The following is a 26,526-nucleotide window of genomic DNA, read 5'->3' on the forward strand; positions in this document are numbered from 1 at the left end:
ATCTCCTTTACTGTGCAACTGTGCACAGAACTTTCGCTGCAATCGAAGCGTTGCCGCTTGCACAAACGAGATTCCTCCGAGCACGTGCCTCTTAACGTCAAATTATTATTATTAGTGGCCCATTATTAATAAAATAACAATGGAAGGAAAAGATTTTTCTAGCCGTAGTATTTGACATCGAAACCTGAAGCACCTGAACTGCGGCAGACGTGAGTAAAAGGGCAGAGAGAGGACAGGAAGACGGAAAAAAGGGGGGAGCGATAGAAAGAAAGAATAGCAGAACGTCGAATCTCCCTCGCAACTTTCAAGTGTACCGAATACGATCGAGTTTCTTATGAGATTCTAGCGCGTGTGCATTCAGACTATCACTTTGTAGCGAGACACTACACCCCGCCCACGGTGCCGAGACTGTTGACTGTTTCCGCTGAAATCGTCGCCTTGACACAAACTCTCCGACAATCTTAGATGCGCAACACGTAGCAGGCGCTTGAGCTGCCGGGCATAAAAGACACTGACGGTGCGCGTAATTATAGCTGTGGCTGGGGAGAAAAAAAAAACAGATAAAATACACACGACCTCAGTCACAATAAGGCGCAGCCCAAAAGCTTTTACTGCCTTCACAAAAGAAGCCACATGGTGTGCTCGCGAAGGTGAAAGAACGTGTCGCCACCTCAGCTCAGCCTGAGCTGGTGGGCACAATGCGCACCTTTCTTTCACTGTTGAACGACGCAAGGTTGTCGCTGAGATCGCGTGTGCGACACCACGACGTCTTTCACGCACGCTGATCACGTGATGCTCAAGAATGCGTGTCAGCGAACGCGTTGAGGCGATGAATGACAGCTCGATTTTCTCTGGTGCCTTGGGAAGCTTCGTATAAGGGTCCTATTGTAGCCGCTACCCCCCTTTCACCCCCCCCCCCCCCCCCCTTTTTGTTTTCTTTTTCGAAAGTAGGCGACGGTACGCATAACTGAACTCCGGGAGCACAGCTTGGCTTCTACGCTCTACGCGGCCTTAGGCAGTCTTTCTGCTTGAAGGCCATGCTAAACGCTGTGATTACGTATTCCATGGCCTGCGCAAATTGTGTGTGTTTAAATTTACCAAGCCGTGACATATATGTAGTTCCAGTCAACGAAAGATATGATCGCAGCGCACGCGAACACCTGCATTCGCAGAAGCGCATTCATTTCCGCACTTTTACTCCCCACAGAAAGGAAAACACGCAAGAGCGAAGTGGTCGACGCACAAATGAAGTCGCAAAGTACCGCCTTCTTCCTTTAATCGGCCTTCGGGGAGGCCGCTACTCGCTGTGCTACGTAGTACGCACACACACTTCTCAATTTCCCCACGAGCTCGTGCCGATACAAAGAAGGCCTTCGTAGGACTAGTGTTCGCCCATACATTGTCCGAAAGGGAGGAAGCAATGAAAGGGAGAGAAAAACGGAGCTCGAAGAAACAAGGGCCCAGAATCGCATCCCCTCCTCCTATCACTTGCGCGGAGCAGCCAAGCAGCTCGGCGCACCGCCTATAGCAGCAGCTGCAGCGGCCGCAGGCAGGCATGTGGCGGCGGGATAGATTGAGGTCAGGGATCGTCGTCACGCGAGCTGCGCGGTGGCCAGCCGAGCGAAGCCCACCCTCCCCGTACACACACACCTAAAGACTTTCTCGTCGTCTTGGACGCCGTCGCACGACAGCGGCCCTCCGTCGCTACAATGAGCAGGGGAAAGGGAGGGGGAGGGGGGAGTACCGGCGACAACGACGCCCGACGTCGTTGCCATCACTGGCTGGCCGCCTGCCTGCGCGACAGTCTTCCAGAGAACGTAGCGTTTTTCTCCGGTTCTCCCGGCGTCACTAACGCACTGCCAAGCTCTGGCTGCTTCCGCCGCTTTTCCTGCGGAGGACGCCGCCAGAAGACACAGCCACGCTCTTTGTATGCATTTCTTTTCTGACCGTACGTGCACGTGCGTTTCGCAACAGACTGCGTGTTGCTATCTGTTCAGAGATCTGAGTTACTTGTCGATTTTTGCTCTTTGTTTCCTCCCTGTTTGTGAATGGCTCATGGAATGCTAAACGTAGCGTGCCCTCTTCGCCAGTGGTGGCAAAAGCTTGGCATCACCTTAGCCAATAGACGAAAACAAAATCAAAAGAAAGGAGTAAAATCAAACTGGAATCAATACATTACACCGATCCGATTCTTCTAACAAGCCCGTTCGTCCTATGCTACGGCCAAAAGCTTCACGAAATGTTTGCATTACTCCGCGGACCTTAACATTAAAATATAAAGAGCACCGTGCAAAGGATGAAAACACAAGCACACCATCGAAGGACTGAGAAGGATGACAGCAAAAGCACACTATCGAAAGACTGAGAAAGATGACAGCAAAAGCACACCATCAAAAGCCCGCGTAGGGTGAAAATAAAAGCATATCTTCGAAAGCCTCACCAATGTGAAAACAAAAGCACACCATCGAAAGACCGAGAAGGATGACAACAAAATCACAGCATCGAAAGCCTGCGACGGGTGAAAAACAAAAGCACTCCATCGAAAGCCTGAGCAGTGTGAAAACAAAAGCACATCATCGAGGGCCTATGAAAGGTGGAACAAAAAGAAAAACCTTCGAAAGCCAACCACACACGAACACACGACAATAAGGAGCAGGTCGGCACTCTTCTAAAGAGGCTAAAACATTTGGCTCCGGGGCAACCATGTGTATAGAAAACAACGTGGACGGAAGATGAAAGAAGCGAAGCTCGCAGCTTGCGTGGGCTGCTGTTTCCAGTCCACTGAACGTCCACGGGACAGAAACACGACCTGTGGAAGTGGGAAACCGAAGAAATAAAATATATAGGAACACCGCAGGAGAAACCGGGCTGTATCTTTCAAGGTGAACGCGATCTGGAGCGAGCGTAGTACCTTTGGAAGTCTCCCGGAATCATCGGCAGAGGCCAGCATTCCTGACGGTTTCCCCGCTCTTCTATAAACTGTATATCTTGTTCTTCTGCAGCATTTCTTTTTTTTCTTTGGCTTAGTTTCTCAAATCTTAAAAAGGAACATTCCTCGACTTTTCTCCCTGGTGCCGCTACTGCATCTTTTTGTTCGACGCAACTTTTCTTGGTTTAAACTTTGTCGCGAGGAAAGATCAAGGACGCTGTCCGACGGTGACCTTCGAGGAAAGAGAAGTTGGGTCGGCACACAAAACCCGCCCTATCGGGGTACACGCAGCAAGGTGTGATACCTATAGGGCGTTCTCACTACTACCCCCCCCCCCCCCCTCCCTTTTCAGCTGCGGGGTACGGGAGTGTCCGATCTCTGCCACGTTCGACGCGACCGCATTTCGGCTCGGGCGCCGCCCAGGCCGAAAAACAGCAGCAATAAACAAAACAAAACGCGCGTCGTGTGCTCGGAATCTTTTGGGCGCACGTTAAAGGAAAGCTTGGTGGCCCGTGAGAGAAATTCCACGGTGACCCTCCACCACGCAGAACGTCTCTCAAGGCAGCGCTGTTATCGCGAAAGAACCGTAAAATCGATCATCGTATTGCCATCGGATGCCGCGAAACGCAATCAGCGATCAGACCGGATCGTGACACACGCTGCCTGCCACACTTGCGCATCGATACAAAGCGCTGATGGGGCACTTTATCGAGTCATAATACAGAAATTACAATGAGATGCAAGACAAAATAAAATAATAAAAGAAAAAAAAGGATATCAGTAAGCGTTAGTAGCAGTCCATTTTACGTTTAAGGACAACAGCAGCAGCAACAGCTGTACTTGAGACATGCGCACTTGAGTCGCGTCACTACGCAGGGCAACATGATATCCTACACATATTTGTCCAAAACATGCAGCGCTGGAGGACAGCGTAGTGGCAGAGGCGATGTGCAAAGCAAAGCTTTTGGGGCAATCCGTCAGCGCTCACAACTACGTGCTTGAGTCCCAAAGGGCTCTGGTGAAACGGGCTAGAGACGGGGCATTGTCATGCGGTGTCCCGGACTAGGGACGCCGACCATGTAGCGGGGCCACTCTGTGGCTCCCGAACTCTATTTCAGTAATTAAAAGTTTTCACCACCACCACCACCGTGCATTCAGCAGGGTAGGTTCGGGTGACGACATGCAAATGTACTGCCACCGAGCTCAGTTGCTGATCTCACCAGCGAGAGTAATTAAACAAATGGGTGAGAAAGGGGATATGTATGAGAGGAGCTTGAAAGGCAAGTATACGTCAGCGACATAGTCAAGCACGCAGATCGAAGCTTTGGTGATAACTTCTCCGGGGAGCCTGGTGCCTTCCCTCCAAATCGAAACTCTACAGAGCATGCATGTATGCGCACTGCATGGTACCGCGTTCTGAATTTGTATGTGACTGTTGTACCGTCCAGAATAAGTCCATCAGCTGCGTTGTTACCTAGTTTTCCGGATAAATGACCTGTAACAGAGTTTTACTACGCACGCAACTTCACAACGCGCTCAGAAATAAAAATAAAGTAAAACGGAGTCAGCTCTCCACGAGCCACGCATATCAGTTTAGCTCGTTCAGAAGCAGAGTCATTTCAAAGGTGGCTCAGATGAAAAAAAAAGAAGAAGAAAAGAAGAAGGAATTCAAGGAGGAGGGGATATATTTACGGCTCCTCAAGCAGGGCTCATTCGACGCGCTCGATGCAGACGGCTGCTACAGTCGTGGGCAGATAAGCACCGGTTCCACATTCTTTCCTTTGTGTGCTGCGCTCGGATAAGCGTAGTACACGCACACACAAACAGGAGCCCGGCAGTAGAAAGATTCGCAAAAGCGCGCCTCAGTTGCGCTACGACAGATACAACGTCGGCGCGGCGACTCAGGAGCGTGTGTGTAAATACGGCTATACGTGCCATGCCATCCTTGTTTTTCTCTGTCCGCAACGAACTGGAGGCAGTGCAGCAGCGATAGCGGATGCGGGTCGTTTAGCGGCCCTCCTCTTCACATCCAAATCTCAAAATAATTTCTTTCTTTCTCTGACTCCACTAATTTATAGTTTGCTTATTACCTCCATATATTTTTCTTTTTAAATGAAGAAAATCGTTACAAAACAAAATGTGGAACAGCGGCGGCTTCGTTTCAGGTTCGCGACGTGCCCAGATTACTGCTCCGGCTCGATTCGTATCGGTCAGTTTCGAAACATTTATCTGCGGGCGGCTAGTATCTGTACGCACGCGCCCGCCCGTGCCGCCAAAGTACGTGAAAAGAAAAGAAAAACGTATAAAGGCGCTATGTAGCTCCCCTTTCCCCCTCCTCTACTCCTCCTCCTTCGCCCCGCCTCTTTTTCATCGGAGACCAAACTTGCTGTTTCAACTTCGGGCGGCGTCCCCTCCGTCGCCCTGACCTCGAACGAGCTCAGAACGGCAAGGGCAGTCGCGCACGAATTCTTGCCTACAAGGCGCTTGGCCTTTATTTCGACACCGGACCGCGTAAAAAGGGGTCACTTTCTCAAGGTGCCTTGTCAATGTGACTTGCTTGGGTGTTCAGTTAACTTATAATTAGAGGTTGGATAAAAGTGCGCCAGCTTTCATTTTCGAAATTCAGTCATAACCGAAAAAGGTCAGCAAGCCTGGCATGCGTACCATAGCTTTCTGGCTCTTCAATACAGGTTACACTCAGTCAAATGAGAAAATTACAAGGTACGGAAGCCAGGCGCGTGGTGAGATGGTGTTACCGTTGGACCGCATTGTGCGTTTTCAAAAACTTCTCCGTCACTTTACACGCCTTTGCAGACAGGGAGGCTCCACTTTTCGCCAAACGGCGTCTGCTAGCACAGTGTTGTGCACTGTCATCGCCCGCTGAGAGTTACTTTAAGAAGGGTTCTCCACAGAATGTATACAAATGTCACGAAAAAGTGTCGTGTTTTGTCTACGACGACAGTTCAGCGGCAGTTCCCTCGCTGCAGTAGCCCGCAAACTATACGTGATGGCGTCCGGGGACGTCCGTCATGAAATTCTCTGACTGGTCGAAGGGGTGTGATGTCACAGATGACGTGACGCCATCACTGAAAAAAATAATTAGGCCAGTTAAGGAAATTTTCGATGTAAAAGCATCAACCCCTTCTAATGCTATTGCATTACCAACACAATTTTATTAGGTGTCCTTACGATTTTTCTTGCCCCTTTCCGCCTTTTTTTCTTGTTCCTTTCTTTCAGTGCCTTGTGTGTTGCGCGCTGTAGTAAGTCTGGAGGAAGGCTGTAAATGTAGAGTTCACGTATTTATTTATTTTTAACTCGTCTGAGTTTCATCGCGGGAAGTTTGTACAGAGTTTCTGCCTAACGTATGATACGCAGAGTTCCACCCGCAGGTGACTGGCGCCACCATGGGGGCATGCCATGAGGTTTCCTGTGGCAGTTTCAGTCAGAACGTGCAGGCTTTATATATATCCTGACGACGATATAGTCCTATCTAAATGCCTGGAAGACCCTGGGCCTCGCAAGTCATCCACACTGTGAACAGTCGACAGCTTCTCTTGTTAGGCGCAGGTCGGCTGCCCTGTACAGGCTCGATAAACACTGCTCTGCAACTCCTCTATGCCTTCTTGTTGAATTCCTTTCGGTAAGCATTCAGCTGTTCCTCAGGGTTTACCTTTTTTCCGGAGTCGTTCGCACAACTCCCGATGTAGCATAAGACGACCCCGCATACATACCAGGGCTTCCTAGAGACGTAATCGCAGAGGAAATGCTTTGCTTAACGCCGCCTTCGTATACAAACCCGCATAACTCGTGCCCGCAATCGGTTTTCTGTATACACAGAACCGACGCACCCCGAAGCAGTCCGTGTATATGCAGAGTAAACCGCGAAAAGCCCCCAGGCTCTCGCGGCTAGCGGGGCCAAGAAACTGCGAACGAATAAAATATCCGCCTAACGAAGCCTGTTCGTAATGAAGGCGCTCGACCTTTCGTTCCCGGGCGAACGGCCGGTTTCGCAGAAACGACGATCGGGCGCCTGGTTATGCAAGTCAGCCGAAAAGAGCAGCAGCCTCCCATTAATAGCCGGTTTGGCATCTACCAGACTAAACAGCCCTAACGACTTACAAGTGCGCGAGCAGTGCACTCGAGGCGCGGCGCCCAGGGATAAAGTGGGGTACGAAAATAAATACGGCAAAGGAAAAGTGACGAGTGTGAGGGGGTTACTGCGGGAGGGAAGAGCATTGGCTGCAGTCGGGGCGTGAGGGCATCGCAGAGCTGCCTGGCAGCGAGAGCTTTGTGCCTCGGGGCTGAGGCGAGCTCCAAGGACGAACACGGGGCTAACTATATAAGCAAACACGTCGATGCAGTGGGAGATAGCGGCGCTTAAACGAAGACCTTCGGGCGTTTTGTATACGGGCGCGAAGATTTTCATTTTACTTTACAAAAACAGCTGTCTTGTTTCAACACTCTTGAAATATATCGGTCACCGGCCGCATATGTATGCATGACTACAAGTGCCGGGGACTAGACTTCAACAGTCTAGTTCTAATTCAGATGCATTGTAGCTGCCTCTTTCCAAGCTCTATAAATGCTGGGTCTCAGTGGCCCGGAATAATTATGTACCACTGTGATGAAGACTGGTCCCTAGGCGAAATATATACATCACATTATTCACCTGTGGGGAAGAAACTTAGGGGCTAACGCAAGGAGTTCAACTTAAATTGAGGACAACGCAGCGACCTATGGAAAGGAAAATGATAGGTGCAACATTAGGAGACAGGGATAGGGCAGAGTGTGCCAGGAAACAAACGCAAGTTAATGACATCCTAGTCTACATCAGGACGAAGAAATGGGCACAGGCAGGGCATGTAATGTGAAAACAAGATTACCGATATAATATAAGTTTCACCAAAAGTAACCCAATGATTCAACGTTTCGGCCGAGGACCAGCCTTTCTAAAGAATGCTATGGTACAGCGCTGACTGACAGGTCGCGTGCATACAAAGCTACAGCATATAGGCTCTCGAAATCTCAGTGCTTAAGATAGATAAAGATCGATAGAGAGATTTAATGAAACGAAGGCAAGGAGGTAGGCCAGAAAGATGGATATCTGGCCTGCTACTCTGCACTGGGAAAGAAAAGGAGGAGAAGAAAGAGGGCTGTGATGGGTGACGATGTAGTGAGAAGAGAGATGAGAGTATGTGCAATTCGATGGCATCACAACCGCGAGTCGAGGCCCATGTCCCCAATAAACGCGAAACCGTCCGCACTAATGGGGCTAGTATCTTGGGCCGTCGTGTTCGTCTCTGAGTTTTTGTTTTTCAGGGTTCCTCAATTTCCACTCAAGGCATATTGTGCCTATTTTTTTTTTTTTTTTCCTAATTGGCGTTTGATTTCGAACTGCAATTCGTTTTTTTTTTTCAGCCCCTGTTCATTCATTCTGATTGCTTTCAGCCTGCGATAGCGATGCCGGGGCAGGCATTCCCTCACTTTCCTTAAATAGTTTTAATTTTTTTTTTTTTGGGGGGGGGGGGGGGGGGGGGGAGGGGGGTGTAACCTGCCTAAAGAGAGAGAACCGCGCATCTTACGCAGCCAGCAGCACCAGCGTTGGAGCTCGTTGGAGCTGGATCAAGGATCGCGTCGCCGTTTGCTACGGCCCTCCGAACGTCGCGGCGAGACGAAGTGCAGAGCTCTACGAAAAATATCGCAGTGACGTCATCCATACCACAGCAGAGAACCTTCGTTCGACCGCGCTATCGGATGCGTCGGGAGCAGCTTCTGTACGAGCACAACTCGTCCAAAAGGGACGATAAACACACATAGTCAGTGGGCCCATATCAATAAATTATCTATCACAGATGTCAAGTACATAGGTTTTACCAAAAACAAGTCTTGGTGAAAAGACGAAACATCGTAAGCAAACGCCCGAGACGGCTCAGTACGCGCCTTCTCCCTTGCACTACAAATGATGGGGATTTTGGACGAGATTTTGAGGATCTGGTCCGTAAATAGTTTCTCCGAAAAAACACTCAAGAGCCTGATGAAACAAGGCACTTTGTGTCTTGGGGTGGTATCTTCTTTAGAACTATGTACAAATCCGCGCCGGCGGCCAAACCAGTTCGCGTGTGCTTGTCGCGCTGTTTAGCGGCGCAATTTGAAACAAACTTTCACGCGAAATTTTTTTCGATTTCAGATTCTAACCACCACCTTACTTCGTTCAAAAAGCTAGAAACTCGTCGCGGTGCCACAATGGCTTTCAAGTTCAGTTGTTGATCCCAAGTTCGCGGGCTTGATCCCGGCCGCGGCGGCCTTATTCTGATGGAGGCGAAATGCAAAAAAGGAAAAAGTCCGTATGCTGTACGATATCAACGCACGTTAAACAATCCGAGGTGCTCTAAATTAATACCGAGTCTTCCATCCCTAATAAGCAAATAACCAGCGAGATGAGCCTTCACAACGTCCCATACAGCATGCAGCAACACCATACGTGGCAACCGACAGTGACGTCATCCCCCTCTTTGAAACTCACCTATAAAACTCTCGACGGGAGAGAGAGAGGAATACTTTGTTACAACAACTCATGTCCAAGTCGCGTTTATCTGGGCGTATTCGAGGACTGCCTCCACCCCAACTCCAGAAGTCTGACCGTCCCATCGAAAGTGCGAGCGCCAACCAGCCTACAGCGAAGCAATAGCCTCTCTCATAGGAACGCACATATGACTGGCTCTATATCACGAGGGCTATAAACGAAAACCCCGAGACACAGGCGGCCCCGAGTCCGAAAAGAATAGTGGGGGCCTCGCAGTTGTGTAAGTACCTACAGAGTCGCGCAAGATGAAAGCGACGCGACTGGTAAATCTCACCCGCTGCGCACGTGTGCAACAATAGGGCCACCTTAGACGGCGGCGCCTTTGTACGAGCTGATTGCAGGCCACAGAGCGCGCGCCATGGGGGGAACCACATAGTCACCACCCCGCTGCGCGGAGAAGCACAGGGCGTCGGGGAGGGGCGGCATGATGGAAGAAGAAAAAAGTGTAAAAAAAAGAAATAGAAACAAGCAAAGAACTCGTTCTTATCGCGAAGTATGGAGCACAGCAACAAAGCGGCCTGAGCGCGCTCAAGCTTTCGCTGGAGCTTGGTAATTTTTTTATTATTATTATTTTAAAGCGCGAACCCCTTGGCAGGGGGCGCGCGCGGGGAAAGTCGCGCAACTATCATGCGCCCGGGACGAGGGTCGTAAAGTTCATAGCGAACAATGGACCCCCTCAGCTCCGTATACCACACCTGGGTGTCCTTCCGTTCCCCTCCACGAATTTACAAGCCTAGGCGCGTAGAGCTGTGGCCTATAGATGGCGCCGTTTGCTCCCTCAACCGCCACTGCTTGCCTTTCAACGGGCTTCTGTCTCTGTGGTGTATACCTTTCCCGCCGCTTTGCGTTTATCTAGGAAACTGCGCCCTCTTTTCGGCCACTGGGGACACCTGGCGGCGAATATTAAAAGAACTCCGCAAGCTGCGTTCGACGCAGCAGCAAAGGTTAACGAGCCGCTGTGCACAGCGGCGTAGATCCACTGTCGCTGAACAGTTTTGTTTCCTTTTTTAGGCTTTTGAGCATCCGGCATTCGTTGCCCTAGCAAAAGCGCACTCTACTAAAGCTAGTCCGTCAGTAGTAAAAAATATCGTAAACAATGCCTAGAGGCAGTTAACGACGCAGATGTGTCACCAGAGGGAGCTAAAAGTTATTGCCGCAGTGCAGTGCAGCATTTTTTGCAGCATGTGTGAATGCAGACGGTAACATGTGCCGTGCGAAACGAAAACAGGTTGGCATAATCGCTTTTCTGTATTCTTTGCATTGAGGAAGCAATTTATTCTTCCCCCCTCTCTTTAAGTTTCGCACTGGCGGTAAACACAGCACGCACTCTGTTAGAATCTCGAAAAAACGGAACTCAGTAGGGAAGTTGGGGAACTAAATTAAGCTGCCCTCGCATTATAAACACGATAATCTGCATACAGCAAGCGAGAACGTATTTGTGGCAAGAATGTATTTGTGGCTCATTCGCCGATCGGAATCATGCTCTAACTCCATTGCCTTTTAAACGATCACAGATTATTACTAACTTCACAATACATGGTACTGCGGAAGGGAAGGACGGAAAGTTGAAGGAGCTGGTTAGAATATATACCAAAGAAGCCAGCGAACACTGAAACTAAGAAGAGCACATTGAATATTTTCCTGTTTTTATTTTTTAAATAGTGGCGTTAAATATAAGGTTAAACAAATTTCGTAATAGTGTTAGAGAAGATGTAATTTTAAAAAAAGTAGAGGAAAAAAAGACGTCTTTATCGTTGTTCATTTTATCTCTTCTTTTCTTTTACCTTCCCAGTGCAGGACTTGCGCAATCAAGCCGGCATAGGCAGGAATGGTATCCGGGAAAGGACTCAGGCCGGAAGTGGCGAGTACAAAAATGCACAAGAATAGCCACTGAGTGGAAACCACGCGCTGGGCGAACGGTCGACTGCGGGACGGTCAGATCTGACGCAAGATAAACACACATAAAAGCAAAATCCAGAGGCATGCAGGCAGCGCGAGCGGATCCTGTCGAGCGCTTTCACTCGCACGCAGCTACACCGGACGTCCTGGCGGCGAACAGCGTATGCGACGCGGTCAAAGGCGACCGGGCGTCACAGAAGGAGAGATGCTCGGGCGTTGGGAGAGAAGTATAGACGAGGGCAGTCGTCACTTCATAATCCACACCGGAGGAGAACGACACACCAGCGTCGCATTTGAAAGATGATGTACCACTGCTACCATGAGCCGAGCTCGAACCCACAACTTGAACCCGCCGCTTGGAAGAAACAGCAGACGACTTGGTTAGAACGCGAGAGGCTGGGGTGGATGGGTAACCGGTGACGAGCGGCTGAGAGCTCAAATGCCACCTACTCGGACTGGGTTATGATGCTAACCTCTCTGTGGAGCGTACAAGCATACAAGCTCCACGAAATGGAACACCTATTAGTATGCGCAATTAACGATCGCTTTTCTTGAGTAAGTTAGACGCATACTTATTTTTTACGTAGGCATTTTTTACGTCTTGTTAAGCTCGATGCGGAGGTAAATATATTTATCATTTTTGAGCATAAATTTCATGTTGGCCGCATGTATTCGTATGCGTCTATGTGGCATCCTTGCGCAAGCGCAAGCTTGCGCGCCGTAGAATTAAGGGTGTTGTTAAGTGCGCATGGATTCGTGCGTGGACTCGAACTGCATCTCTGTGCGCTTCGTTCCTCCTCGGCTGGAGAATGAAAGAACGTAGGCGGCTAGCGGACTGTCCGTTGCGGCGGCGATGCATACATGTTCAGAGCGGAGCGGAGCAGTTCAGAGCGGAGCCATTATTATCCGTTTAAGTGCTCGAGAAATAATCGGTAACGTGGACAAGCTTTTCTTCCTCTGACATATGAGTGCACGTACACTCTGAAAAGAAAGAAGTAAAAATGAAGTAAGTTGTCATCTAAGCTGTGATTTTTACTCCCATACAGGTGTATTCGTGTTTAGAGTGTATGAACTGTGCCGGGAAGCAGAGGCCGCGAGAGGTGCAGGACTGCCTGCTCGTGTATTGATTTTGATGATTGTATCTTTGTGCCCTCCCCTGCCTGGACCTAAAGAAAGGTTTACAGTACCCTGTAAAAAAAAAACAAAAAAAAAACAAGCTAAGCGTGTATGCGAGCTCATCTTCGCTTCCATCGGTCTAGTCTTCCGCGCACATGTGTGCTATCCGACACATAAATAACGGCAATCGACGTAAAGGCAGCTTAATAAACAAAAATAAAGAACATCCATTTTCTTTCTCTCTCTCTCTCTCTCTCTCTCTGCGATCACACCATGCAGTTTCCTCACTGCCGAGTGAACCCCTATGCATCGGCATCGCCTCTCCTAGTCGGCCCTGGAATCCCCAGTCAAGAAACGTACAGTTTCCTGCGCATATCCGTCTGCCACTTCTCCGGACGTGCGATGCCCCCAATCGGCGGTGCCAACGAGCTACCGAGCGAGGTCAGCCCTCGTAGCCCAACGCGATCCCCGCTGAGAACCAGTGCGACAGCAGACCAGCAGATCCTCAAGCTTGTCAATCACCTCAGCCCCAAGTCTCGTTCGAAATTCTGACAGCGAAAAAGTGTTACTCTTCGGACATCGTCACAAAGCGCCTTCTCAACGTCTCAACAGGGCCGTTTTCTTCGATTACTTTGTCCGTTCTTTCTTTTTTCTTACGCGCTTAAAGTTCGGAACAGGACAATAGATAGGGCGAAGGAGTCAAGCTTCACACAGTTACACATTCGCACGCCCCTTTCGCCACACCACTGCGCGCCGACACTTCGCAGTTGACCTAGTATGGCCCGCGTATGAGGGTGTTTATGTGCTGCTTGGAACAAAGTACTAAGCTATATACGCGGGCACTGCAGAAAGCTTGAGTGGTCGTTTGGTTAGTTGTTTGCAGAAACAAGACGCTTTAGCTAAGGGAAGGTGTGCGGGTTTCGAAGGCGTAGCGCACACATAGCAGCGTATTTATTTATATTTTTTTTTCTACTGGTCTGCTTCGTAACGTGTCGCCCTGTTTCAGCGCCTCGTAAGCAGAACTTCTGGCGCATTCCTTCGCGTTCGTGGGAAGCGCGCCCGCCCTCGTCGTCCGTCTAAAAAAGAATAAACTTTTCCTTTTACGCCCACGCTGCTCGCAGAGATCACCGTCTCCCCAACAAGATGGCCACCAAGCCCTGCTAAGCGAAAGTGAAACGCGCCCCGCGCCGAGATGAACCGCTTCGTCTGCGAAGGCACGCAGACGAGCGCGGGCGTCGTCGCCGTCTGCAAATGAGGCCGCGGATTGGCTTGAAAACAAAACGAGCAAGACTCCGCGTTTCGTCTGCAAGCAGTTGTTGCAGACGAACAAAGAAAAACAAGGACGAGACGAGACTACTATGCACTGTGCATGCATGCACTGCGTCGTCTGCAGTTGCGCAAAATGAATTCGCACGGGGGCGTCTTTCGCTGCTTCAGTCACGCAGCTCATTTTACATTCTTTACTGCCCCGTTCCAACTTTCTCCAGGTTTCGAACTTTTTCTTTTTCTTCAGCGCGGCATTGTTGAAGGCTGTGCCAGGCCACGTCAGTGAAAGCAGCGGGCAGGTCACGTCGTTCTCGCTGGCTGAGGCAGACTTCTCTAGGAAGAAACACGGGCATTCGAAGCAAAAAAGACAAGATGAAAAACAAAAAAGATAAAAGAAAAGTGCGAGGCAAGCGAGCCTAACGGCCTGGCCTGCATTCACCTCCGGCAGAAAGGCTTCTCACCCGCGCATTAGAAAACCAAAGGGCCTTCGGTAGAGAATGTGCGACACGTACCAACGACAGGTCGAGATGTCCCGCCCCTCCACCGAAAGAATTCGCTGACCCGACCCACTGATCCTTCGCAATAGGCCGAATAAAGTACTAAGGTAAAAAAAATGACCCCAGGAAAACATGTTCTTGAAAGAACCGGCGCCGCACTGAGAGCTGCCGTAATTGCTACGCGTCGTACATACACGGTTACAAAGCGAGGCGCTGCGCCGGACCTGCCTTCTGCGACTGTCTCCCCGCCGTTTTGTCTGATCACTAGGGACCAGCTCCGCGGCACACGCTGTTTTAAAAGCACGCTCCGTGCACGTACTACGCCTGTGCATGTAAATGAGATTTTCGTTTCTATTCCGGTCTCTTCCATTTTAACACGAGCCGAACAACGCGCCTCTTGTTTCCGCTGCCGCTTGTCATTCTTCCAGCCTTCCCGGGTAGCTGGGCACGCAGAAGTTGCTAATAACGGAAACGAGGAAAGCAGTGCTGGAGTTTAAAGTCGCGTGGCGACGCCTATAGACCTACAGTAACATGGCAGTGAGCGACAGCTACTCGAAAATAAGTAGGCAGCCCGCTTATTGTTTTTTCCCCCCTATTTTCATCTGGGTAGGAACTCGGCAGGAGGTTGAAAGCTTACAAGCAGCCCAGCTGATTTGATGCAGCAGACAAGATTCGACAGAAGCAAACCGCTGGGAACTAAAGAGTACACAGATTCGATATTCCATCTTCCTGTCTAGATGCGACCGCGGCAGGCATATGGAGACGCCGATCCACGCTGTTCTTTTGGTGAAATGACGCGTCTTCAGCAAGCGAACTTGTTTGAATTTTTGTCCCGGTAGAAAATTTGAAAGGCGTGAGCTCGAAAAGGCAGCGCGGTTACTAAATGAAGCCTCGGTGCTGCTTCCGAAAGATTACGTTACGTTGCTGGAGAGCTTCAAATGCCCTGCCTAACCATGGCGGCCAGACTTCTACAAAACCGAAATAAAGGTTGGTTTATGGGGTTTAACGTCCCAAAGCGACTAAGGCTATGAGAGACGCCGTAGTGGAGGGCTCCGGAAATTGCGACCACCTGGGGTTCTTTAACGTGCACTGACATCGCACAGTACACGGGCCTCGAATTTCTCCTCCAAAGAAATTCAACCGCCGCGGCCGGGATCGAACCCGCGTCTTTCGGGACAGCAGCCGAGCACCATAGCCACTGAGCCACCGCGGCGGCTAAAACCGAAATAAAAGAAGAAACATGGATTGATGGTTTCCAGCTGTTATGTGGCCCGAAATGTACACCTAAGGGGCGCCCAAGTCTGAGTGAGAGATGAGCACTTTTTTTCCCCAAGAAAAGTATTGCGTTAGATGCATAATTCCTTCAATTGATTTTAAAGTTCAAAGACCAGGAATAAAGTTTCCTTTAATGTTCATCACATCTGTATATTACAGATTACAAAATCATTACCCTTTGTTTCCATCTCTCCTTGTTTCTTTCATTCTTTCCCTGTTTCTTTGTTTCCTTCTTTTCTTGTTCTTTTCATCTTTCTTTTCTCCTTTCTATCTTTTCGTTTCCTTTTTTCATTCCTCTTTATTTCTGTGTTCCTCTTTCTTTACTTCTTTCTCTTTCTTTCCTTCTTTCTTTCTTTCCTTCTTTCTCTTTCTTTCTTTCTTTCCTTCTCTCTCTCTCTCTTTCTTTCTCTCTTGCTTTCTTTCTTTCTTTCTTCCTTTCTTTCTTCCTTTCTTTCTTCCTTTCTTTCTTTCTTTCACTTCTCTGCTTTGAAAATGCGGCATCGGCAAAATAACGGCAAAGACTGGAGAGTTTTGAAAGCTGAGCTGACTTGTTTACAAACACGAGACGTGGCTAGTATTGCAGCCGAGCAACGGAACCTCCGTTATTCCACGTCTCATACCTTACGCTGACGTAACGCAAGAAAAAAAAAGGAGAGACCGAAAAAAATAAGACGCACTAGATGGGGGCGCGGCCCCAAGCTCGGCTGCGCCCATTGCCACATCATAGCGCGAGATATGCAAACTAAGCGTCCACGCACAAAATCTGCTGGCGCGTCCCGCGAGCAGTCGCAAACAGGCGCGGCCTGTAAGTAAGTAGTATACGTGCGCGCAATACAAGAAAACGCAGCTCGGCGACAGCGAGATTGCGCTGAGGACGCCGGGAAACAACGACGACCACGAAATAAAACAAAGCAGACAGCGTCCTCCCAGGTAAGTGGTGATAAACGACACTGCGCGCGAGTTCGCACGCATGCACGTACAGCGGAGGCAAAGAGAAGAGAAAGCCGAGAGACAGGGTTTGGTGTTAAGCAACACACGTGCGCAAACGCGAGCGGTTACATCGCCACAGAGCCGACGTAGCGCGCGGGCGAGCTCGGGGAGATAGAATCGCGCCTTCTTCGCGCAGCCTCTTCGTCAATGTGCCGGCGTATTGAATTCCATGCGCAGTATTATTCATGAAGTGACAGCAAGGGGGGGAGGGGGGGGGGGTAGTCCAGGTGCGAGACATATGCTCGTAAATCAGTTTTAATGCGCTCTGGAGCGTTTATGCTGCGATGTGAATAATGAGGGGATACGCTAAGATCACATGGCGCTGCGATATGTGAGTGTGAAGATCGAACCGTCAGAGCGACAAAGGAGTAAGTATAGTTATGTAAGTATCGAATAGTTATGTAAGTATGGAATCGTTAAGCTTTTGATAGACTGGTTAGTACGATGCTCACCCCCACCCCCCCTAGTGAGTGAGTGAGTGAGTGAGTGAGTGAGTGAGTGAGTGAGTGAGTGAGTGAGTGAGTGAGTGAGTGAGTGAGTGAGTGAGTGAGTGAGTGAGTGAGTGAGCGAGCGAGCGAGCGAGCGAGTGACCTGAGCGCAGTTTGTTAATGCGTTACTAGCTTTTCACAGGCAGGCACTACTCTTCCCTTAGTTTTTCTGCGCTGCTCAACTAACAAAAGAGGCGATTAACGTTCATGCCAAGCTGGGAACTAACTGATATTCGACTACTACACTAGCAATGAATATCACGCACACACTTGCAAGCACATACACAGTAAAGAAACCCACTGACAACAGCACTGCGAGAGAAGGCGAGACCCAATCGTGCCGCTCATTCGGCCGGCCTCACACGGGGATCAAAGGCCGCGCACTCAACAGCAGGTTCGCTCATTCGCATTCGGCGGTCAGGGGAAAACAAGTACGTACGAAAACGCCGGTGATTCAACAATGAACAGTTACACGCGCGCGCTCCGCGAAGCACCGAGAGAAGACCGTAAGGGCGGTGGAAGAAGAGGCCGCGTAAGCTCGTCCAGCCATAAAACAAGGCGGTGGGGAGGCAGGGAGCACTCGTAAATGGACCGCCAGAGAGCGAGCCTGCGCACCGAACGCCATCCTTGAGCATCGCCGCATAAACCCTGCGGAGAGGCACGAGCGTCATGAGGAGCGGTGGCAGCAGCGAAACGGAAAGCAAAGACAAAGAAGGCAGGGCAGAACGACGGCCGGGCGCGCGCTGAGGGGTCGCTCGCCCGCTCCGAAGACACCTGCCGCGAAGGTCGTCCCGCCGACCACTCGGAGGAGGAGGCAAGAACGAAGCCAGCGAGCGCACCATCCTGAGGGGAGCTCAGTCGGCTCGTAGTATTAAGCCGGGGTACGCGCAGGCAGTTATAGTTGTTGCGGCTCGCCGTCGTTCTTCGCGCATCGTTCCGTGTTGGCCTGCTGGGGCCACTCCCGGCGGGGGACGGGGAGCGTTCGTTCGAAACAAAGATCAAGAGAGAGAGAGCGAGGCAGGGTGAAAACGAAGAAGGACGCGAGAGCGCGCGAAATGAAGGGCCGCCGAGCTCGGGAGATAACGAACCGGCCATTCCGGACCGACGAGGGGCGTCCGCCGACCGGAGCTGGAAGAATCGCCGTGGTATCTCGTGGTCAGGACGGTTGCATAGTGTATTAGGCGCGTGGTCTTTCTCGGTGAAGGTGGCGGCGTTGCAGTTTCGAGTCGTGCGTAACTATATAGACGAGCGGAGGTCGGCTTCTTTTTGTTTCTTAGTGTTGGCTTCCAGGGCGAACGGCTTTAAGGAGACGTGCTGTGGGCGGCTCGTTTCTGGACGATAAGTCGAAAAAAAGTACACAGAAAGCTTTCGAAGGTCGCTTATTATCCCAAGATTTTCTTCATTCGGTAGACGCTTATTTAAAGCGGTTTTCAAGCCGACCAATGTTTGTGCGCCAGTGTCTGTCCGCGTCCACATAGCAGAAACGTTCGAACGGCGCCAAACCGGGAGCGTCCATCTTCCACATGCCTATCTTTCCCATTTGGCTCAGCTCCTCTGAACGACGAAAACCGAAACAAAAAAGCAAGATCAAGAATAAGACGAGAACAATAAGAACAGAGGATTCCGCTATTTTTCTCGTTCCTGCAGTTCTTTATCGCGTTCGACTCCTTGTTTTGTTTCTAAGCTTCCAAGAGAGCGGTTTCCGGGAGAAACCGCTTGGACACGGCTCCACAGTTCGGTCGGCCCGACCCGAGACAAGGCGGCGGCCGGTCGCCCCGTTCAATCTTCCTGCTTTCCGGCCGTAATCTGCAGGGTGTCCTCCCGTGGCTTGGATTTCAACTTTGTTTCCACGTCGGGCAGCGGCGGCGCTTTTATTCTTCGCGTAAGATGAATAGGGCCGCTCGGCCTTCGCAACGTGGCATTCGCCAACCCCCCTTTCCGCTCATTCTGCACTAATATGCATGCCTTGTTCTTCCGCGTTCGACTAGGTTGCTGCACTTTCATGCCTTCATTTTTTTTTTTTGTTGCTGTTGTTGCTGATGAGAATACTAACGCTGTATATACTTCTGCAGGGTGCGCCTTTTTGTGCGACGGCGTGAGTTGCGATAGGCGGTAGGTCTGCAGGCGGAGATACATTCCCAGAGAGCTTTGGCTCGGGGCTGCCAGTCGACTGGTGCAATTGATTCAGAGTGTCCTCTAGCGCCGCCTCGAGGTAGCCGCAGCCGAAGTTTACAAGGAGCGACGCGAGCGTCGAAGAGGGCGGCGATTACGTTGCGTTACGTGAAGAAGACGCGTGCTTAACTACGTGACGTCACCCTCATGTTAAGCAGAATTTATGCGTGCGAATAGGGCAGTAACAGCAGCTCTCTTCAACACTGTCCTTTGTACATGTAGCACCCAGAAGAGGCTCTACAAAGAAGGCCCCATTTCTGGCCTTAAATAAAGTTAGTTCTCCTCCTCCCTCTGAATAGCTGAACAGCCTTCGGTGTCGACCCGCCCTGCAACAGGTGCGCCTAATGGCTGATACGCTGCATTTGGGTCATGCGACAGCAACGCAGGATTCCTTGATCGCTCTTGATTAACTCCAAACGAAGACTGCTGCCCCTCGTCCACCCAGTCACTAACCGAACTGGGTAACAAACATTTACCTGCATTTTTCCTCTTTGAGTAATAATCACCATGCTCGTGGAAGCGCATACATTCGCCAGAGTATGACTCCAGGTATATAGTATACAGCACTACTGACAGGTGCAGAGTATTTCGTGTCATAGTGCAGGTATTATTTGTACGTTTACGACAGGCTATGCCCAAACGTTCTGATGGTTATTAATTACTCCGAAGACACAGTACATCGACACGCCAGTTGTGCAGGGGGCTTTGATACGTTTAGCTCAAGGTGGAGCGCAAGAGGGCTTCTTTCTTACTTTTTTTTTTCATTTTTGTTGACTTGGGATCGCGTTGGATGACGCTAACCACATTGCTTATGGATTCAAACATCAAAAGTTAGCGCGAAACAAAAAATACAAGAAAACTGACCTTAACGAGGCCCTGCGACACCACGACATTCCGATGCCGAGCAGAATTGTTTTAATTACATTTCCTTATCCCCACAATTGCAGTGAATGTTAGCAGCGGCGCCAACAGTCGCTCGCAGCCTCTCAGTAGGTGCGTTGAGCAACTCCGGAAAGCCGCTGGGTCTAAAGCTACAGAGTATACAGAAAAAGAACATACGCTTGGACGCCACCAATGCAGAAAAAGCAGGAAAAGCAAAACCAAAACACGGTCAGCAACGGCATATCCTGCCAGTTTCCCGTGGAGGGAGCTGGTTTTTAATGAGGGAAAGTCCAGCCCCCCTCACCTCCAGTTCTTGCTGCAGTAAGAAAATAAAGTTGCCATAGCTGTTTCCCGACATGCGATGTTTCCTGGACACAAGGACTGGTTTCAGGTTACTGTTACGCAAGAAGTCGCTCAAGCGTTGCTCCTCGAGCGCGCGTACAGTACACTGTTGTCATGACAAAATACGTTTGATCACTGGTTTAATGAAGCTTCCATTTCACTGAAGGCACTTCACGTAACCAGGATGCATTTGTAGTACCCGCGCTGTTTTTGAAACGTGGCCTTTTGCCTTTCTATACAGATATGGCTGCCATCGGGCCTCATTTTAACAAGGGCAACTAATTATTTGCGACTAACTTAGAACTGAATTCGAATTCTATACGCTGATGTCATTTGTATGCCCCTCCTGCTTGGGCCGTAAAGGCCTGCAGTATTGAATAAATAAATAAATGAGTCCGGCAAAAAAAAAAAAAAGAAGAGTGACTCCTCATGCCACAATTTAATCGAACCGTCTCGCCTTGAATACTATCCTCGAACACGTCCTCGATACCAAGATTATAAGTCTGACCGAAGTTTCGCCCGCTGACGAAGTTCGTTGCTGGCGGTGTTCGCTTTAATTATGGCTCATCAACTACCCAAACCTATCCTTTGATAGATTTTATCGAGGCGGGACACCGTACGTCACCCATTTCTGGACCCAATAATCACTATCGTAGGCACATTGTTATAACCAAACAGGCGGAGTTTAGCGACTTAAAATCAAACTTCTGCGTTGCACCAAACGCAATCTACCGCACCCTGCAGCTCACTAATTAGTCTCTACACTCTGAGCAATGGCGTTTTTGCAAGCAGGTGGCCGGGAGATTTCATAGTCTTTTTCCAGAACCTTTTGTGAGTCCTCGCGCGAGGACGCGCAAAAGAAGTCATTCGAGGCGTTTATTGCCTGGGTCAGAAGTTTCTATAGACCACAACACTGCCCACTCAGAGCTCCAAAGGTCCTGAGACGAAAGGTAGCAACCTATGCTCGCCTTATAAATATCATGAAGAACTTCAGAACTCTGTGTACCCACCTACACGTCGCACAAGCAAATCTTAGAAGAGGGCGGGAGGGGACAAGGTTCTGGGAAGTACGCACCCATCAAGCCATGTGTGTATCGATGTCATACGTACAGCTCATAGGAACGTTCGCTTTTGGATCCGACCTGTGTGTACACGAACGGCGCAGTTAGGCTATATCCAATCTGCCAGGCTTTTGCAGCAGCTGCCAGAACGAAAATTCGCGGCGCGTTTCGAAAATAAAAAACGACGCCTTGCGCGTGAAACTTACTTTACGCACAGTCTCTCGGCACAGCCCGAGAAAATGCGCCGAAACACATGCCTCTTGCGCGCATGCGCCGAAGCGCGTAATGAGAACGAGGCAATAATGCGTTTGTGCGTGCGAGGAGCAGAAGATTGGGACGGAGGAAAGGGAGTGGGGAAGAGGTTGCGCTTTGGACGAACTCGGCGGCGGCGGTCCGCCTTTTCGAGGTCGGGCCCATGCAGCGTCGCGCGCAATTACAAAACCGGCCCGCGTGCGCCGCGTTGGCCAACGCGCCGCGGGAAGGAGCAGCATGTGCTCGCGTACTGCGCGCTCTTCCTCCTCGTGGAGCGACGCGCGAGTTCTGTACGGCAGCCTTCGCATGCTGGAACGCGAGCCTTACGGATTCCTGCGGCGGTGCGAAGGGCGTGAGAAGTAGCAGAAAGGCAAGCGGCGACGCGCACGCTGGTGTGGCAACGTGTGTGCGTGCCGGGCTTCGAGACGAGGTTCTAGTCCGCCTTGCGTAACGTCTCGAAAAAGCAAAGGCGCTGGCCGACAAAGAAATTCACAGGGACATCTAATTCGATGTTTGCAGTGCGATAGCATTAGCAGCTGTTGAAGACATCGGAATTAACGTCACTTCCGGCCTGGTGACGTCATTTCTCTCGAGCCAATGGCAATTGTCTCGTCTGCTGATGACACTTTCCTCCAGTCAATGCGCGAATTTTACGACCGAGGACACACTTCGGTCATCAGAAAGTATGCGGAAGGGCCGCAGTGCTGAACTGACTACTCTCTTGTTCTATATGTGTCTGGCTCGCGCGGAATACGAACTCTGTCGGTGTCCATTGCGCTCCAGCAGGACTGTTATCATGTAACGATCCTTATGTCCTTTCGATTCTAATCCATACTCATCATTAGCCCCCCCCCCCCCCCCCCCCCCCCTTTAATTTCCAGTGACTCTTGCTTAAGCTACAGGCAGTTTCCTCCGACTATGGTGGTGACATTTGTCTGAGCTAGTGAGAAACAAGAATCAAAAGGGAATAGAAGTGGAATAGCATCTTTACATTATTTAGCCGTGCATACGATTGCAGGCTTTTTTTTTTTTTTTTTACGCATGAATAAAGACAAGGCACAGCTTTGAAACGCGGCATAAAAGTAGAGCAAAACCGTAAGTCGGTTTAAATTTGCAGTGTGTTGTCGACTTTTTAGCCTTCGTTGTTTCAATGGAGACGTTTTAATGCAATAGACATGTTTCTTGGTGCCTGTTGTCCACCGCGGGCAATCCACCACTGCATTATTTTAAAGTTCATTACCGCTGTCGTTACAGCGCAGCAGACGAGGACGCGTCGAGCACACAGACAACGTCCTCGTCCTCTGCGCTGTAACAATAATAACATACCAACATAACCAAGCTTCCATTTTGGTTTATAGTTTATGGGGGTTTAAGTCCCAATGTGACTCGGGCTATGAGGGACGCCGTAGTGAAGGGCTCCGGAAATTTCGACCACCTGGGGTTCCTCAACGTGCACATGACGTCGCACACGGGCCTCTAGCATTTCGCCTCCCTCGAAATGCGACCACCGCGGCCCGGATTGAGCCCGCGTCTTTCGGGCCAGCAGCCGATAGCCATAACCACTGAGCCACCGCGATGGCTCTCAACCTTCTATGTTTTACGTTTACTTTGTCGCAAATGTACTGCATCATATCGAGGCATCACCTCTCAAGATTGCTGCCTGAAATTTTATGGCGGGCTCACAGGTTGCCGAACAGATTTAATACAGAGTCCCTCGATTGGTTAACGAACTTTTCATGCCGTAACAACACTTAGGTGTGTGTGAGGCAAGCCGTATATATGTGACGCTGTGCAGACAGCAGGGCTAGTCGGTTGGCTAACGACGAAACACGACGAGTGGTACTACCAGCGCTAAGGAACAAGAGCCGAAAACTAGCTAGACACTACCGACGGCGGGACCTGTCCGCCCTCCTCTAGTTTGTCCAGCATTCGGTCCACATCATTTTCCCCTCTAGTCATCGAGTAATGGTAGTGCGGCTCGCCGTATAGCGGAGGGCTCCAGGTTAATTTTGGTCATGTATAGCGTTTTTTTAACGTGCATCAAAATCTCAGTAAACGGACGTTCCTGCTACCTGCCTCTCTCATTTTAATGTCTGCGGCGATGTTAGTAAAGGCATTCTGCATCAGGATGCTAAACTGCTCGGGACGACTCGGGGCTACCGACTAAGGTTCGCGCTGCACGCATCTTGACTACACAAACTTCACGGCGGCGGGCAGCGATAAGACAACTCAATACCCCGGGGTGATTACTGCGTTACGCACCTCCGCGATGCCGGTGCACGTGACCTGTGAGCACAGCAGCCGCGTGGGCGCGTTAGAAACATGCGAGCCACAACATTCCGGGTCACATTTAATGGGGATCACCGGCGGCAGCAGGGCGTCGTGGGAGGAGCAAGGAGGGCCGCTACTTCACTGCGCGGTACGGCCAGTGCGGGAGCGCGAGGGCGCAGTCCAGCGTCCGGGCGTGCATGTACTAAGCCATGTGCCCTGGTGAACCCGAAGTAAACGGGTGCCCGGAAATCGTTTGTGCTATCTGGCTCGACCTCTCCCACGTACCACAAGAACGACGTGGTCATAGGCCATCCCCTATATATTCCAATGGGCACTGGAATTCTCTTGGACGTCCCATGGACGTCTTAAACGTCCACAGGACGTCCAAGGGAGTTTCAGCGCCCATTTAGGATGCTGTACTTTTGTGCCAAGCTGCCAAGGAGGCTCCGTATGCACAGTAATTTACAAAAGTTTGCGAGATGGGGTTTCGTGGGAAAAGAATGAAATTATTTCCGTGCAGTCGAGCAAAGCAGATCAATTAAAAACACTAAAGTATGAGTGGGCATGCATGTTCCCGCATCTGGAAGAATACGAGCCGACAGAGCGGAAAAACAGAAATAAATTTTCGACAGCGAGTCCCCATTCTGCAAATTTTTGTCTATGACTGCATACCAGCAGAACGCTTTGATAGCAAGTATTACCTTAACCTTACAAAGCCAGGTTTTCCGACTAGCCACAAAATGAGTAAAGTTAGTGAGCCTCCCAACTTAACCATGCGTGCCGGGTTCACGCAGTCCTAAGCATTGGAAGCCGCAAGGCTCGGCAAAGCGTGGGAATATAGGTAACACCGGCTTCGACATGAGCTCACCGCTTCGCATGACGCCAGCGCAGCGAAGGTCGTGAGGAAAAGAAAGAAAGAAAGAAAGAAAGAAAGAAAGAAAGAAAGAAAGAAAGAAAGAAAGAAAGAAAGAAAGAAAGAAAGAAAGAAAGAAAGAAAGAAAGAAAGAAAGAAAGAAAGAAAGAAAGAAAGAAAAGCCTGGGTACAGAAACGCGAGAAACGATGCATGAAATCTCGTTCGCGCTCGCGCCGTCCACACATGCGCTGCACGTCCGTGTAGACGGGAACGAAACCCAAGCGCGCAGCAGCGACTTCGATACGTTTCGACACGGCTGCGGAACGCAACCACTTCGGTGCCTGCCTTCAGCGCTGTTCGGGGGAGGCCCGCATAACCTGCAGAGAAAAAAAAAGGAAGAAAGGAAACAAAACGGGACAAGCGAGACAAAAGACGGTGTCGATGCCTTTCCGTCTCGCGTTGTTCCGCATCTCGCAAGGAGCTCGGCCCGCTTGTTTCCCAAGCGCGAAGCAATCACACACGCGGCAACGACAGCGGGCCCCCATTGTGGTGGCACGAAACCGCGGCTACCACGGCTCCACTGGCGGGCATAGAGAATGAGATGGCTTCGCCGCAGTTTCGCTTCACCTCGGCGAAACACAGCCAGCAAACTCAGGGGCTCGGTCGCCTTACGTTGCCACGTTCAAGTCGTCTCTCGATCGCCGCGTTCTCGAGTAGGCTATGTCACAATGAGCGAACGTTGTTGTTGTGTTCCGTTCCTTCTAATTCTTTCTTCTTTTTACAGGGCAACAGGCAATGCGCGCGTGAATGCGAGTGTAACCGCGGTTCGCGCTGAAGCAACACTTGGCGCCGCTGCCGCCGAGCTGCTTTGCACAAAGGTCGGCGCAAAAGCACGGCACGCGAAGCGAATAAGGGAGCCTTCCCGTGCTCTTGTTCAAAAAGCGAGCGAACCACTGTCCCGTGCGCGTAGCGTGACAGCAGAGTGCATTGAAAGAAGCGGTACGGTGTCCGTGAAACACCGCTCTCTGTGGCCCGGAGTGAAATAAAAAGTGTAATAAACAGATAAACTCAAAACAAAAGCGAGAAGAAATAAAATAAAAACCGGAGCGCGAACGCCTTACAGACCGCGAGGTGGCGGGGCTGAAGGACGCTTGCGACACTAGCGCCACCAACCAAGCTTTTCGTTGCCTCCTATTGCTCGCATACGCGCGACCTGATTCGAGCTGGTGCGCGCAACGTAACAAGGAGTCTCGATTCATGGTTCCGGTCCTCCCGACGTTTCACCGGAGCTTCGCAGAAAAACAAAGACGAGGGACAGGTTCACTATGACCCTTGCGTTGTCTCGCGCTTTCCCAATGTTTGTTTTTTTTTTTGTACTTTTCGAAGAACGAACGCGGCGGCATTCGAGTACTAGACCGCGAGCGCTAACGCTCTGTCGTGGGGGGAACAATAACGACCCGCAGTGGTGGTCCTCGCACCGCGTTCGCAACTCGGGCGCGCGTGCGAGCAGAGCGATGGTGAGGCGCGATACGTCGACCGCGCCGGGAGCGCGGCGCCATTTTTTTCCCTCTTGAGCGGCTCTCCGCCTCGACAGAATTGCGTCGACCAGCGTTCCGTGCGAGCTTGCTTGGCACTATGACGTTGCGCGG

The 26,526-nt window shown here is 50.5% G+C and overlaps 1 protein-coding gene across 1 annotated transcript in view; it reads right to left on the reverse strand.

The window, feature by feature from the left end:
* Positions 1-26,526, reverse strand: part of LOC149364894 (uncharacterized) — a 127,328-nt gene that overhangs the window by 64,321 nt on the left and 36,481 nt on the right. The gene's annotated exons all lie outside the window — the stretch shown is intronic.

Source organism: Amblyomma mixtum, chromosome 2 (genome assembly GCF_055824585.1).
Source record: "Amblyomma mixtum isolate Tamu chromosome 2, ASM5582458v1, whole genome shotgun sequence".
NCBI classification, from domain to species: Eukaryota; Metazoa; Arthropoda; class Arachnida; order Ixodida; family Ixodidae; genus Amblyomma; species Amblyomma mixtum.